This window comes from Helianthus annuus, chromosome 2 (genome assembly GCF_002127325.2).
Source record: "Helianthus annuus cultivar XRQ/B chromosome 2, HanXRQr2.0-SUNRISE, whole genome shotgun sequence".
Classification (NCBI taxonomy): domain Eukaryota; kingdom Viridiplantae; phylum Streptophyta; class Magnoliopsida; order Asterales; family Asteraceae; genus Helianthus; species Helianthus annuus.
The window spans coordinates 1,124,683-1,139,044 of record NC_035434.2 but is presented as its reverse complement, the minus strand read 5'-3'; positions in this window follow the sequence as shown (position 1 = coordinate 1,139,044).

The following is a 14,362-nucleotide window of genomic DNA, read 5'->3' as shown; positions in this document are numbered from 1 at the left end:
ATCAATTTTATTGTCTAATCAGCTGAGGGCTATAATGCTATGTTTCAAGCATTTTGGAATAAAGTATTAGCCAAGGACTAGGTCAGAACTACCGTTCAGCAAAAGTCCCGGAATAATACCCCAGACATCATAGAGTATAAACACCTAGTATATCAGAATACGAGACCTTTCAAACGAGATTTCAGGGGTTACCTATATATCCAAGTAGTGTTCCCCACGAAATAAGCAAGTTTGAATTTAGGTTTATATCCCGAAAAAGCTTACTAAATGTATAAAAACCTATCGACATATCATCAGTGAGACTGTTTAATGCTATTTAATCATTACATTTCTTTAGCATACTGTAACTGTCTACTGATGTACTATCATTTCCTCTTTTTACGCAAAACTCAAATTTTTGATTTTATCATGTTTTTGTATTTTTCAAATTTTCTAATGTTTTTGTATTTTCTAACACAATTTCTCCCCCTAAAATGCAAAACCATTAAAGAAATTTGACAAACCGATACTGATAGCTTTGTCACGCCATCCATTTTCTGCATCTCATGCTCTGTTTCGCAGAAAATATAACGTACCCCCATGATTTACAACCCATTGATTTTGACTGTTAGAAAACCGTTCTTCAACTTGTGAGTAATCATGTTTGTTCCGCCGTGAGGGTTTCGGCATAGTCCATCACCACTTATTCAATGTAAACTAACATCAAACATCACAAACATCAATCCAAACAAACAAACAACCAACAATCAAACAGTAATCATCAACCACACCACAAACTTATACAAAACAACACACAAACTCCCTGTCTGACCAAAACCAGGGATCTTCAACCTCTTCCTGTGCAACACTCTCACAATCTTCATCTGCATTTAGCACCTGCACATTCAAATTTTATCAAATACTCAAACAATTTTGTATAAAACTTTCAATCAATAAAGATAGATGCCGATTCATGCTTCGCAATCCAGGAAGCTCCGGCAATTCCAACCACTTAATCAAACATGGTGTCCACCCAGGCCTCAGGAGCCTTAGGTGTAACCTTGATTCTAGCAACCTGAATTTTAAAATTTTCAGCCTTAAGCGGTGGAACGTTTGCATCATAGGCAACCACATCTGAATCCTCAGAAGTTGTTTTTGGTTTCCAAATTTGTTTCTGTTTCTCATCTTTTATCAACTCAACACTTTTCTTAACAGACCACACTTGACCTTTCGGAGTACCTCTTTTGTAAAAATTTGTTTCTTTCTGAACCTTTTGAGTTTGAACAACATTTTTAGGTTTCCAAATCTTTTGAGGTTTTGTCACACCAACCGATGTTTGTCGACTCCATGATGTTCTCATTCTGGATGTGTGAGAATTCCAGGTCTGTCTAGAATTAAACTTGTTCGGGTTTGATTTCCAATTTTGATTTGAGGCAAACTTGTTTGTTGTAAACCTCCAAGTTTGGCTCGAATCAAATCTGGTTGACCTCGGTTTCACACTCTCAGATTTCTGTGGTTCACCATCAACAGACTTTGGATTTGGACATTTTCGTGCAACATGTCCAATTTGATCACATTTAAAACATACTTTCTTTGACACATCTTTTGACTGTTGTTGTTTCTTTTTCATGGTCTCAAACTCTGCATTAGATTGTGTTCCAAGTTTGAGTTTTTCTTCTTCAATGAAGCTTTTTCCTTGAACAAAAGTCATTTTTGTCTGAAAATTAGGCCTTTCAGTTCTGTTTCGATTATGTTTCTTCTTATACCCCAAACCAGACTTCATGTTTTTCTTTTTAGAACCAGGTTTGTTAGAAGACCCTTTGAAACCTTTACCAGCAAACTTGGACATTTCAGACTTCTCAATTTCAACCATCTTGAAAACTTTGTCAATTTTCTCTGAAATCACATTCTGAATCGGGAAAACCATATCCAAGAATAATTTGTCCGATCCAATCATGGTATAAACCAATCCTTTTGAATCATCATTCAAATTCTTCTCAGATTTCGTGTCTTTCAGATATCCATCATAAAGATTTCCTTCATCTTCATCTTGTGATTCAGACTTACCTTTTGTAGACTCATCTTTCAAAACACTATCAACCACCTTACTCACCACCTCTGAATCATCAGCATCATCCGATTTGGTGTAAGTAACATCGATACTTTCAGGTAGTTGGTCAGCTATGTTCAAACCCTTTGCCACCTTTTCCTCATCATAAAAAGTATAATTGTCTCTCAATGGTGGTGGTACCTGATGATATTCTGAACCAATACACTTTTTACAATGATTAGTATCTTTGTTATCAGGTGTGATATTGAAAATACGTTCGAGAATGTACGAAGAGTCATGATAACTTTGAAGTTTTGTAACAATCTTTTCTTTTTCAGCCAAGACTTGTTTAAGATTGGCAATTTCATCAATACGCTTGTTCAATTCAATTTGCTTTTCTTTAAACTGTCGTTCATACAAATCTTTAGTAACTAAAGTTTCAGATAAACGTTGATCAAAACTCTTGACTTGGCTCTTGACGGGTGGTCCTTTGGACAACCCTTAAGCATGTTAAAAGATGAAATAATCCTCCATTTAATCGTGTAATTATCTTGAATTAGATAACTACGATGCTTATGTTTCAGGTGCGAGTTAGGAGCTAAAAGATGGATCAAACGCAACTTTGGAGGCTTTGGTGAAGAACGGGTCGAGCAGGGAACACGAGACACAACAAAGAAGTCAAGGAAGCTGACCACCGTAAATTACGGTCCTGCCGTAATTTACGGTGGACCTGGTTTTCACTTTTTCCTCCACCGTCACACAGGTTATTCAGGCCGTAAAGGAATTATGTCCACCGTAAATTACGGTGAAGCCGTAATTTACGGTGGAAGCTGCGATCCCAAAGTGTAACTGCCATCATAAAATCAGTTTTTGAGTGTCTTTTCACTATCTCTCATCATTGGACGGTTCTAGACAGCATAGGGGGGAATTTTGGCTGAAGATTTGGTTTGTGAACAATTTCTATCATTCGGTTTGTGTTTCTGATTCGTAAATAGTTTGATTATGATGATGATTCACCGAGCCATGTCCGGCTAAACTCTTCGGTGATCATCTTAGGTGAATGTTTCTTGAACTTTTGTGTGTTTAATTTCTGTATTTCTAGAATGATATCTTGCGTTGCTTGAATGTCATGGTGTATGTTTGATTGTTTGTAGTTTGTTAATCAATATTGCAATTTCTAGTCTTAATCGTACGTTCTTGGTGCCGTTGGCAATCGAGATATCACGGGAAGGGTTAGGGTTGGTTATTGATTAATTGGTCATCGGGAAACAACCTCGCATTTATATAATCCGAGTACTTTGTTCTCTTTTATCACTTCAATCATCTATACACGAGTTATGTCTATATAACTCTTTCTAGTGGAATTGCACACAATTGTTTAAAGAAACTGAAACCGAAGGTGATCATTGTTCTCCCCTAATCTGTTTTACAACCAACTTTTGATTTGAATTAGTTTTTAATTTAGCTTTCTAAATCAACAATCCAAACTCTTGATTTTTTTTTAATTTCTGCAGTTTAGTTTAATATTAGTTTAAGTGCAAAGCTATATAATCGACACATCTTCCACATACTCCCTGAGTTCGATACCCTACTACCACTATCTATAGTTGTTTGGGGATTAAATTTGCGTGACCCACGACATCACGTCAAATTTTGGCGCCGTTACCGGGGAGTAGTGCGCAACGTGTGTTAATTTAATAGTTTTGTTTGTTATTTTCGGATTTACGTTGGTTGTGTTTAGTGTGCACGTACTTCAGGTGTATGCATACTAGAGGCTCTCACAGGTCATCACCGCTATCATTTGATCCGGAAATTGAAAGAACGCTAAGACAAAACCGAGTTTTAGTGCGAGAAAACAAAATCAGTGGTTCACCTACTTCACCCATCACACCGAGAAACATCATGGCTGATGCTCAAATTCCACCTACAACGGGTCAAACGACCTCGTCTTTTATACCTACTTCCGTCCAACCATCACCAAACACCACATTACCTAACACCACCGCTGAATTCACACCATCCAATGTTACCCAACCAATCGCCACTCAAGCTGAACCCGCCATCACTTACCACCCATCCACCACAATTCCACCATTTTCTCATTTCTTTCCCTTAACTACGGGTCAATCATCATCCACTGTCACAAGTGCACCAAATTCGACCATTGTGCATACTACTTCATCCTTTAGACCACAACAATCGGGTTTTCAGTATTCGACCATTCCATTTGGGCAAACTTCAGGTTTTCAAGGAGATGGTTATGATGAGGGATTTGAAGATTTCGAGGGGTATGACGATGATGGGTACGGTTATGGAGGTTATGGTGATCAAGGGGATTTTGGTTATGTTCAAAGTCAATCTCAAGGGATGGCAAGTGTTGGTGGAATGCCACAACAACAAATTATACCACAACACATTCGGCCAAGACCACAAGGGCCACCAATAAAACAACCGATTCCATTGCAACAAGTCCGGCCACAACATGTACAACAATTTCAAAGACCACCTCAGCGCCCACCGATGCGACAACAACAGTTTCACCAACCGAACGCACCACAAGGGCAGGTACCAAGGCCAAATGGTCCTATTATTCAAGAGGTAGGTATGGTGTACCAAGGAGACACCTTAGAGAGAATGTGAGGGGCATAGAAGCACATTTTCGGCCAGTAATTGATCGGAGTGTCGCGCTCCGGTCAAAGATAATATTTATATACCCTAATTACCCTTAACAAATAGCTAGTGGTAGCAAGGGGTCGAACCACGAAGAGTATGTGGTTTGTGTGCGGATTTTATTGAATTATAAATAGTTGTCACTTTTATGAAGCTTGCTATATTGTTTTTGTATGTTTTTGTTTGATTGGAAGTTGTGAATTAGAATAACTAAAATGATTAATGAAATTAACTACTCACGATTACTAAACGCAAGAAGGGAAAATGATTGTTTGAACAATAATAAGAAAACAAGGTTCACACCCGGTTCGGTAATTGCATTCCTAGGGTTCCTACACGTTTTAAGATTGATTCAATTGCAAAAACGATTAACGAGTTTAGTGTTACACGGCTTAGGTGCCAAGAGCTATCAACGTTATAAAGAACGGACCACAATGCACTTCGTTACCAAGAACATGTAAACTCTAACCTAGACAAGGCATAATTGCACATAAACATTTCATAAAGTCAAGTTTAATCTTCACTCGACGGTTTACGAATTCAATACAAATGCAAGACAATTATCATAAGTTTCAAATCAAGAAGCAATTTGTCAAAAAATCAATCCAAGAACAATGTTTTAACCCTAGACTTACAATTAACCTACACCGGGGTGAAACCTCCGAGGAATTAGCCGCGCATGATCGAAGAAACTTGATCACCGGATGTTGTAGACTTGAATTGGATCATCATGAAGCTTTAAGGTGAAGGAATGGTTAGGGTTTGTGGTGGAGAAATTGAATGGATGGAAGGTCGAAGAATGATTGTAATGGTGATGAAACTAGGGTTTTGATTCGGATGAGAATTCGGGTTGTAGGATGGATGGTAGCTGGATTAGAGATGAGATGGTAGGTGATAATGGCTCCAAGTTGAAGTTCAAAACTCAAATTAGATTGTAACCCCCGAATTGATGGCCAACAACCCCTTTTGATTCGTTCCAATAGCAAAAAAGTCCCCAATTCGCGATCTTCATTCCGGCGAACCGTCGCCGACGGCCAGAGGGACCGTCGCCGACGGTGTGTGGTAGTTGAAAAATGGCCGACGGACTATCTTCCTGTCTACGGTGAAAAACAGCCTACGGAGATTTACAAAACCCGTCGGCGACGGCCCATATGTGCGTCGGCGACGGTGCCCAGGAACCTCTCTTTCTGTTTTTGGTGTTTCTTGAGTCCGGTTGACCCGTTTCGCATCCCGGTGGTCCCGTTTTCACTCCGGTGACCCGTAAAGCTCCCGAAAAGCTCCTTAAACTCCAGTAGACCTGCAAAACACAAATCTAATCAAGAGTAGGCGATTCGAAACTAAAACTTGTGTAAAAACATCAAATTAAACAATTACAATCACCGGTTTTCAACCACGTATCACATTCCCACACTTGTCTTTTGCTTGCCCTCAAGCAAATCTGTTTTTCACTTTCACGTGGGTCAAACAACGAATATACATCCCATTCCCGAGACAAAGGTTAAGGTCTAATGTCATGCTAAAGTTCAAACTCTTTACAATATTCAATGTATTTAATGGTAACGTGCTTTAGATACACAAATGGTTACCCAAGATTAACCCGCCCGTAAAACTAACAACTCATGCATATCCCTCACAATGTGCTCTCCACTCGGCTTAAAAATTTGCTAACATGTATAATGTATTAGCATTTCAACAATTAATCGCTCAAAACCGATTAGAACACGTACCCGCATAGGCTTGCAACTCAATCATTCTCCACTATCGAACACAAATACTAAACACAAGTCAAAAGGTCTTTGAGGGGTTGTAACGTGGCTAGGCGAAGGGTAGGAATAGGATATTTTTAAAGTGACTAAGGTGATGAAAAATTCGATTTTTATTACAAACCACTAAACTAAACAAGACTAAATATAAACATCAACTATGAGGCAACAACTTTCGCCTTTTATTCAACAAACTACTAGCACATCTTTTTGTGTTTTTCTCAATGCTTTTTCATTCTTTTTCGCAACATTTTCTGAATTATTTTTTTTTTCAATACAAATGAATCACAACTATACAAACTTAAGTTCCTATAATCGAATTTTCATCACATGGGTTTAAAAAGAAAAGGCTTATGGTTATGGGCTAAGTGGGTTGTCAAATGAAAGGTTTAGGCTCAAATTGGGCGACTAGGGGACTTGTTTGGGTAAGGATAGATAAATGGTTTAAACGGAAAAGGTTTACCTAATGCCTTAATCATTCTCGTGCTTGTATTCGGTCTATAGTCTCAAATGTATCAAAAGTTGCAAGTTCTACAATACGCGACTAATGGCCCACTCAAACAAAGAAACATGTGAATGTGAATCTATAATGTATAAAGGGCTCAAACCTCACGTATAAGGGTATGATATGTGATATGCATACATTGCTAGTTCCTTAGGCGAATTATTCTCAAATAACCACCCGCTAAATACCCGATATGCTTATTAATTTGAACTTGACCATGACAAAAGACCAAATGGTTTGTGACATCCCTCGTTGACTTGGTTACTTGTGTGACAACTCGAATTCCCAAGATTTCTATTTCGCATTTATTGCACGTTCTTGTAGTGTTTTGTTGATTATTTGCACAGTTAATTACTACGGAATTATAAACGTTTTGATACAATAAAGTGCATTGTGTGATTATGCATGGTTATGTGTTAATTGTGAGAAATTTATTAAATGCATAAACTTAGTGGTGAAACTATGAAATGGTTATGAGATGGTGTACTTGTGAAGAATATAACAATAGAGGGTGTAAAGAGTCATTAGTGAAACATAAATAATACTTAACCCTAAATCATTCACTAAACCTCACATCAAGAATCAAAAGCACGTACCCTCTCATCCTCTAATCCTCTCTACAACCATCTTCTTATCATTTTGGATTCACAAGTTCTTTGGCATCAAGTTTGATTATCAATCCATCTAGAATCAAATCAAGGTAATTGTCTTATCATTGTTTGCGATTAATTGTTGATTGATTGGTGCATGAAAACCCTAGTTCCTCATATAATATTCTGTGATTTTGTTTTGATTCGGGATAATTGTGATTATGATGATGCTTGGTTTCATGCTCGATAGATCATCCTTGTAATGATTGTTAGTGTTAAGAATAGGTTGATTTATGATTGGTTCTGCCGTCAAAATGTATGAATTAGGGTTAGAAACCACGTAACGTAACTGCTTTGATCTCAAAGAATGAATGATGGAATTGTTCCCAGAGTTTTGTGAATACCATGTATGTGTGGTCTGAGTTTAATATAATACCTCATGACCGAATTTAATATGATAGCAAATGTCTGAGTTTAATATGCTTATCCATGCCCGAGTGTTTAATGGAATTATGCCTGAGTTTATTTGATGAATGCATGGTCCGAATATAATACTTTAATTATGGACCAAGTTTAATGTGAATGATATTGGTCCGAGTTTAATGATATGGGGTTGGACCGAGTTTAATGTTATGAAGTTGGTCCGAACTTAATGAAATCAACTTGGTCCGAGTTTGATGAAATCAACATGGTCCGAGTTTAAATGTGTATTGTATGTCCGAGTTTAATTTGTATCCTATGGTCCGAGTTTAAAGAGTCCACATATGGTCCGAGTTTATCAAGACCACATAGGGTCCGAGTTTATTAAAATTGCATGTGGTCCGAGTTTAAAGGGGGCAACCATATCCGAATTTAAAAGGGAGATCCCTTGTCCGAGTTTAAACCATTTCCCTTGTTCATGTCCGAGTATGTTAGGGTATGGTGGTCCGAGTATGTTAATGAAGGTGGTCCGAGTTTATGTTAAACATGTAGCCCGAATTTATTGCCTCTAGCCCATGACCGAGTTTGTTAGGTTATTGGATGATAACTTGTCCGAATTTAATGATGATACATTGGACCGAGTTTAATGGGCTAACCATTGGACTGAGTTTAACATGATCATATATGTCCGACATTCAAACAGGGGAAGCCCCCCCCACACTTGTCTGATATGTAATTGTCTGATGCTGTGTGATTGTTCTGATGATCGAATACTAAATGATATATACATACATATAGATATACGATTTCATGATATGCACGCAATAAACGATTGTAATAAACTACTGATAATCAGTAACGGATTTGATGATGCTGAACACACGATTAGAATAATGTTGTCTGAACTGTATAGGTGACGTGTAACCTGAGTTTAGAACAAACAGTTAAAGCTTACTGCATGTACTATATGTGACTATATGATATTGAATGTTACTACATGATGTTATATGTGCGAACAATTCTTATCATCTCATCCTATACACAACCCTCACACAGATCACAACTGTTTAGACATAAGTAACATGTAAACCCTACTTGAATGTAACACTTACATCGAATCATGTGCAATGCATCCTAGGTCGTGTGTAACGGACTTAGACGGTTAGCAAACCCTAGAAGCAATAACATACCGAGCAAACCAAGGTGAGTTCACACAGCCAAGGCATGGGGTTCCCAGGGTGGGAATGGGATTTGGTTATTTACTGGTACTTGTCTATAATGGAACGTAGTGATGCTATGGGATGAACTATGGTACATACTCCACTGTTAGAACAACTGCTAGACTAGTAACACTTATTGAACTGATCTTCGCACACCTGCCAAGGGTTGGCCGCGATATTATGACTGACTTCGCACACCTGCCTTTGGAAGGCCGCGAACCGTAATTTACTAATCTTCGCACACCTGCCTGGTAGGCCGCGATACAGGTAAACCTAGTCTAGAATACACGGGATGCACATTCCCCTAATATCTTCGCATACCTGCCTGGGAGGCCGCGATGGAAACTAATACGATACACGACATAACGAACGAACATACTGCTACTCACACTATACTATTACTGAACTGTTAACTGTGAACTCGCTCAACTAGTTGTTGACTCTCTGCTGCATGCCTTGCAGGATATTAGGTACATATGGAGCTTGCACAGGGAGGAGCAGGTCGTTGTGGAGATTGGATCGTGGATGTTATGTTATACTTACAACATTTGAACTGTTTACATACATTGGATTTCATTATTACGCTTCCGCTACTTAAATTATGTTGTGTTGGAACATCAATCGTATTGAATAATTGGTTTACATTTATTATGCTTGACATTAACTACATGTTCGATATGATTGGTGGCTTGATCCTGGTCAGTCACGCTCCCAAGCGGTGATACTCCGCAGGTGGATTTTGGGGGTGTGACAGATTGGTATCAGAGCCATTGGTTATAGAGAACTTGGTTTTAATATGGGAAAAACGTTTTTATTAAAACCAGACTATAACCAGAACAGTGCTCTCAACGATCCACAACGACGCTTCGCTCCACGTGCAAGACTCGACATCCTAGGTAATAAGGTTTATGTTTGTTACCTGCTTGCTAGAACTGCATAGAACTTTGCTCGTAGTATGCTTACATTACTTTGCTCACAACTTGTTATTGCATGAGAATACTTATGTGCTTACACTCTTCTGTCATCGCACTATTCGCGAACCTTTCTCACTTATGTTGCCTTTGATGTGAAGATCAATGGCCGCACGAATTAACATGACTCAAGCCCAACTAGAGGCTCTCATTGCTGCGGCAGTTGCAGCCGCTCAAGCAGGTAGTATACCCTGCAGTATAGACACTAGGATCTTTAGATCCTACATTAATTCTCGTATTTAACTTTGCCCTATTCGTACACAATAGGTCAACCCGCTCAGCAACAACCTGTGTGCACCTTCAAGAATTTCATGGATTGTCGTCCTAACACGTTCAGTGGCACGGAGGGAGCAGTTGGACTCCTCCACTGGTTTGAAAAGCTCGAGTCAGTTTTCGAGATGTGTGAATGCCCTGAGGCTCGCAGGGTGAAGTTCGCTACTGGCACACTTGAAGGGATTGCGCTCACTTGGTGGAACGCACAAGTGCAGATCTTAGGGTTGGCAGCTGCTAACGCCACACCCTGGAATGATTTCAAAGAACTGATCAAGAGGGAATACTGCACTAGAGAAGACATTCACAAGTTGGAGGACGAGTTGTATAATCTGAAAATGGTTGGATCAGAGATTGAAGCGTATACTAAACGGTCAAATGAGCTGGCCGTGCTGTGTCCAACTATGGTGGACCCTCCATACAAGCGTATTGAGTTGTATCTCAAAGGTTTGGCACCAGAAATACAGAGCCACGTTACCTCGGCTAACCTCAACAACATCCAGGAAATCCAGCGTCTCGCTCACCGTATTACAGATCAGGCAGTGGATCAGAACAAACTGCCAAAACGTGTCAAGGCTACCACTACTGCTGTCACCACTTCTGCTACTCCCAGTGACAACAAGAGGAAATGGGAGGGGGATTCCAGCAAGGGATCGGTTTCTGTTCAGTCTCAGCAGCGCAAGACAAATGACTATCAGAACTCGAGTCAGCAATCATCTGGCAGTCAGGGGCAGGGTGGATATCGGGGAATTCACCCATTGTGTAATAAGTGCAACCGACACCACAGCGGAAGATGTCGCAGGGAACAATGTCAAAGATGCCTCAAGATGGGTCATGAGGCTAAGGATTGTAGAAGCTCTCGGCCAGCAAATCAGAACCAGCAACTTCCGCCACCGGTTCCTCAAAACCCGCAGCAGCAGCAACCACAGCGTGGAAACCGGGGATGTTTCCAGTGTGGGGCAGAAGGTCATTACAAACGCGATTGTCCTCAGTTGAACCAGAACCAGAACCGCAACAATAATCAGGGCAACGGGAACAACAACAACAACAACGGGGGAAACAACAACAACAATGGCAACGAGGCAAGAGGTCGAGTTTTCATGTTAGGAGGAGGAGACGCAATGAACGATATTTAAACTTACAACTTATCTTGGGTTTTCGTTATTATGTTTATGCTACTCAAACAAAGTTTGGTTTGAACATCAATTGTATTGGGTTTTATGAATTATTTTAACTTCTATACTTTATGTTTGATATGATGGATGGTTTGATATTATTGAGCGCACCTGCCGTGTTTATGGATCTTATGAACAGGGTGTGCAAACCTTATCTTGACAAGTTCGTTATTGTCTTCATAGACGACATTCTAATCTACTCAAAGAGTCAGGAGGAACACGAGCAGCACTTACGTCTTATCTTGGAACTTCTTCGAAAGGAGCAACTGTACGCAAAGTTTTCAAAATGCGACTTCTGGCTTCATGAAGTCCACTTCTTAGGCCATGTGGTGAATAAGGATGGGATTCATGTCGATCCATCCAAGGTAGATTCGATCAGGAACTGGCCTGCACCGCGTACACCGACGGAAATACGCCAATTCTTGAGTTTGGCAGGGTATTACAGACGGTTCATCAAAGACTTCTCCAAGATCGCGCAGCCGCTCTCTATGCGGACACAGAAAGGTGTCACCTACTGTTGGGGGAGATTCCCAATAGACCGCTTTTCAGTACCTAAAGGATAGGTCTTGCAGTGCACCTATTCTCTCATTGCCGGAGGGCACAGATGACTTCGTGGTTTATTGTGACGCATCGATGCAGGGTCTTAGTTGTGTGTTGATGCAACGGGATAAGGTTAATTGCTTACGCTTCGCGACAACTCAAGATTCATGAACGGAACTACACGACGCACGATTTGGAGCTGGAAGCTGTTGTTTTCGCGCTTAAGATATGGCGACACTACCTGTACGGTACCAGGTGCACGATTTACACCGATCACAGGAATCTCGAGCATATTCTTAAGCAAAAGGATTTGAACATGCGTCAACGGAGATGGGTTGAATTACTGAACGACTACGAATGCGCCATCAAGTATCATCCAGGCAAGGCCAATGTTGTGGCTGACGCCCTCAGTCGGAAAGACGCCCTACCTAAGCGCGTGCGAGCGCTGCAGCCTACTTATTGGTGGCCTAGCATGAAGGCCCACATTGCAAATGTTTGACTTGTGCGAGAGTCAAGACAGACTACCAGAAACCCTCAGACTTACTTCAGCAACCCAAGATACCGCAGTGGAAATGGGAAGAAACTTCCATAGATTTCGTTACAGGCCTACCCAGATCCCAGCGTGGGAAGGATACTATATGGGTGATCGTGGATCGACTCACCAGGTCTGCACACTACCTGGCTATAAAGGAAACGGATAAGTTCTCCACTCTCGCAGACATCTACCTTTAAGAAGTTGTTTTGAGGCACGGGGTGCCCACCTCCATCATCTCGGATCGGGATGCACGATTCACGTCAGAACTATGGCAAGCGAAGCACGAATATTTCGGCTCACGATTAGACATGAGCACAGCGTATCATCCTCAGACGGATGGGCAGTCTGAGCGAACGATCTAGACTCTTGAAGACATGCCTCGGGCATGTGTTGTTGATTTCGGCAACGGCTGGGAAAAGCATCTCCCTTGGTGGAGTTTTCGTATAATAACAGTTATCACACCAGCATTCAAGCCGCTCCATTCGAGGCATTGTACGGACGTAAATGCCGGTCACCTCTCGGTTGGGCAGAGGTGGGGGATAGTTAGATTACAGGACTAGAAATGGTAGCTGACGCTACTGAACGAATTGCACAGATATGACAACGCATGACGGCAGCACGCGACCGTCAGGAAAGCTACGCGGTCAAAGCGTAGCAAGCCTTTGGAATTTCAGGTCGGGGACCGGGTGTTATTAAAAGTCTCACCCTGGAAGGGTGTGGTTCGATTTGGTAAACGAGGCAAATTCAATCCACGGTATGTTGGACCGTTCAAAATCGCTGAAAGAATAGGCCAAGTAGCCTACAGACTGAACCTACCAGCTGAACTCGGTGCAGTTCACAACATATTCCACGTGTCGAATCTGAAGAAGTGTCTGTCAGATGAGACCCTCATAGTTCCTTTTAAGGAACTCACTATCGACGAGCGGTTGCAGTTCGTCGAGGAGCCAGTTGAAATCACGGACCGGGATGTTAAGGTCCTCAAACACAAGAGAATCCCTCTTGTTCGAGTTCGTTGGAACTCCCGACGTGGCCCAGAGTACACCTGGGAACGCGAAGACTAGATGACAGAAAAGTACCCCAGTTATTCGAAACCAATGCAACCACTACTGAGGCTGAAGCTACTACTACTGAATTTCGGGACGAAATTCCAAATCAACGGGGGGATGATGTAACACCCCAGGAAAACCAGTGAACGATATAACTTACCTAGCGTCCTCAGTGAGTGCGTACCAAATTTCGGGACGAAATTTCTTTCAAGTTGGGGATAATGTGACAACTCGAATTCCCAAGCTTTCTATTTCGCATTTATTGCACGTTCTTGTAGTGTTTTGTTGATTATTTGCACAGTTAATTACTACGGAATTATAAACGTTTTGATACAATAAAGTGCATTGTGTGATTATGCATGGTTATGTGTTAATTGTGAGAAATTTATTAAATGCATAAACTTAGTGGTGAAACTATGAAATGGTTATGAGATGGTGTACTTGTGAAGAATATAACAATAGAGGGTGTAAAGAGTCATTAGTGAAACATAAATAATACTTAACCCTAAATCATTCACTAAACCTCACATCAAGAATCAAAAGCACGTACCCTCTCATCCTCTAATCCTCTCTACAACCATCTTCTTATCATTTTGGATTCACAAGTTCTTTGGCATCAAGTTTGATT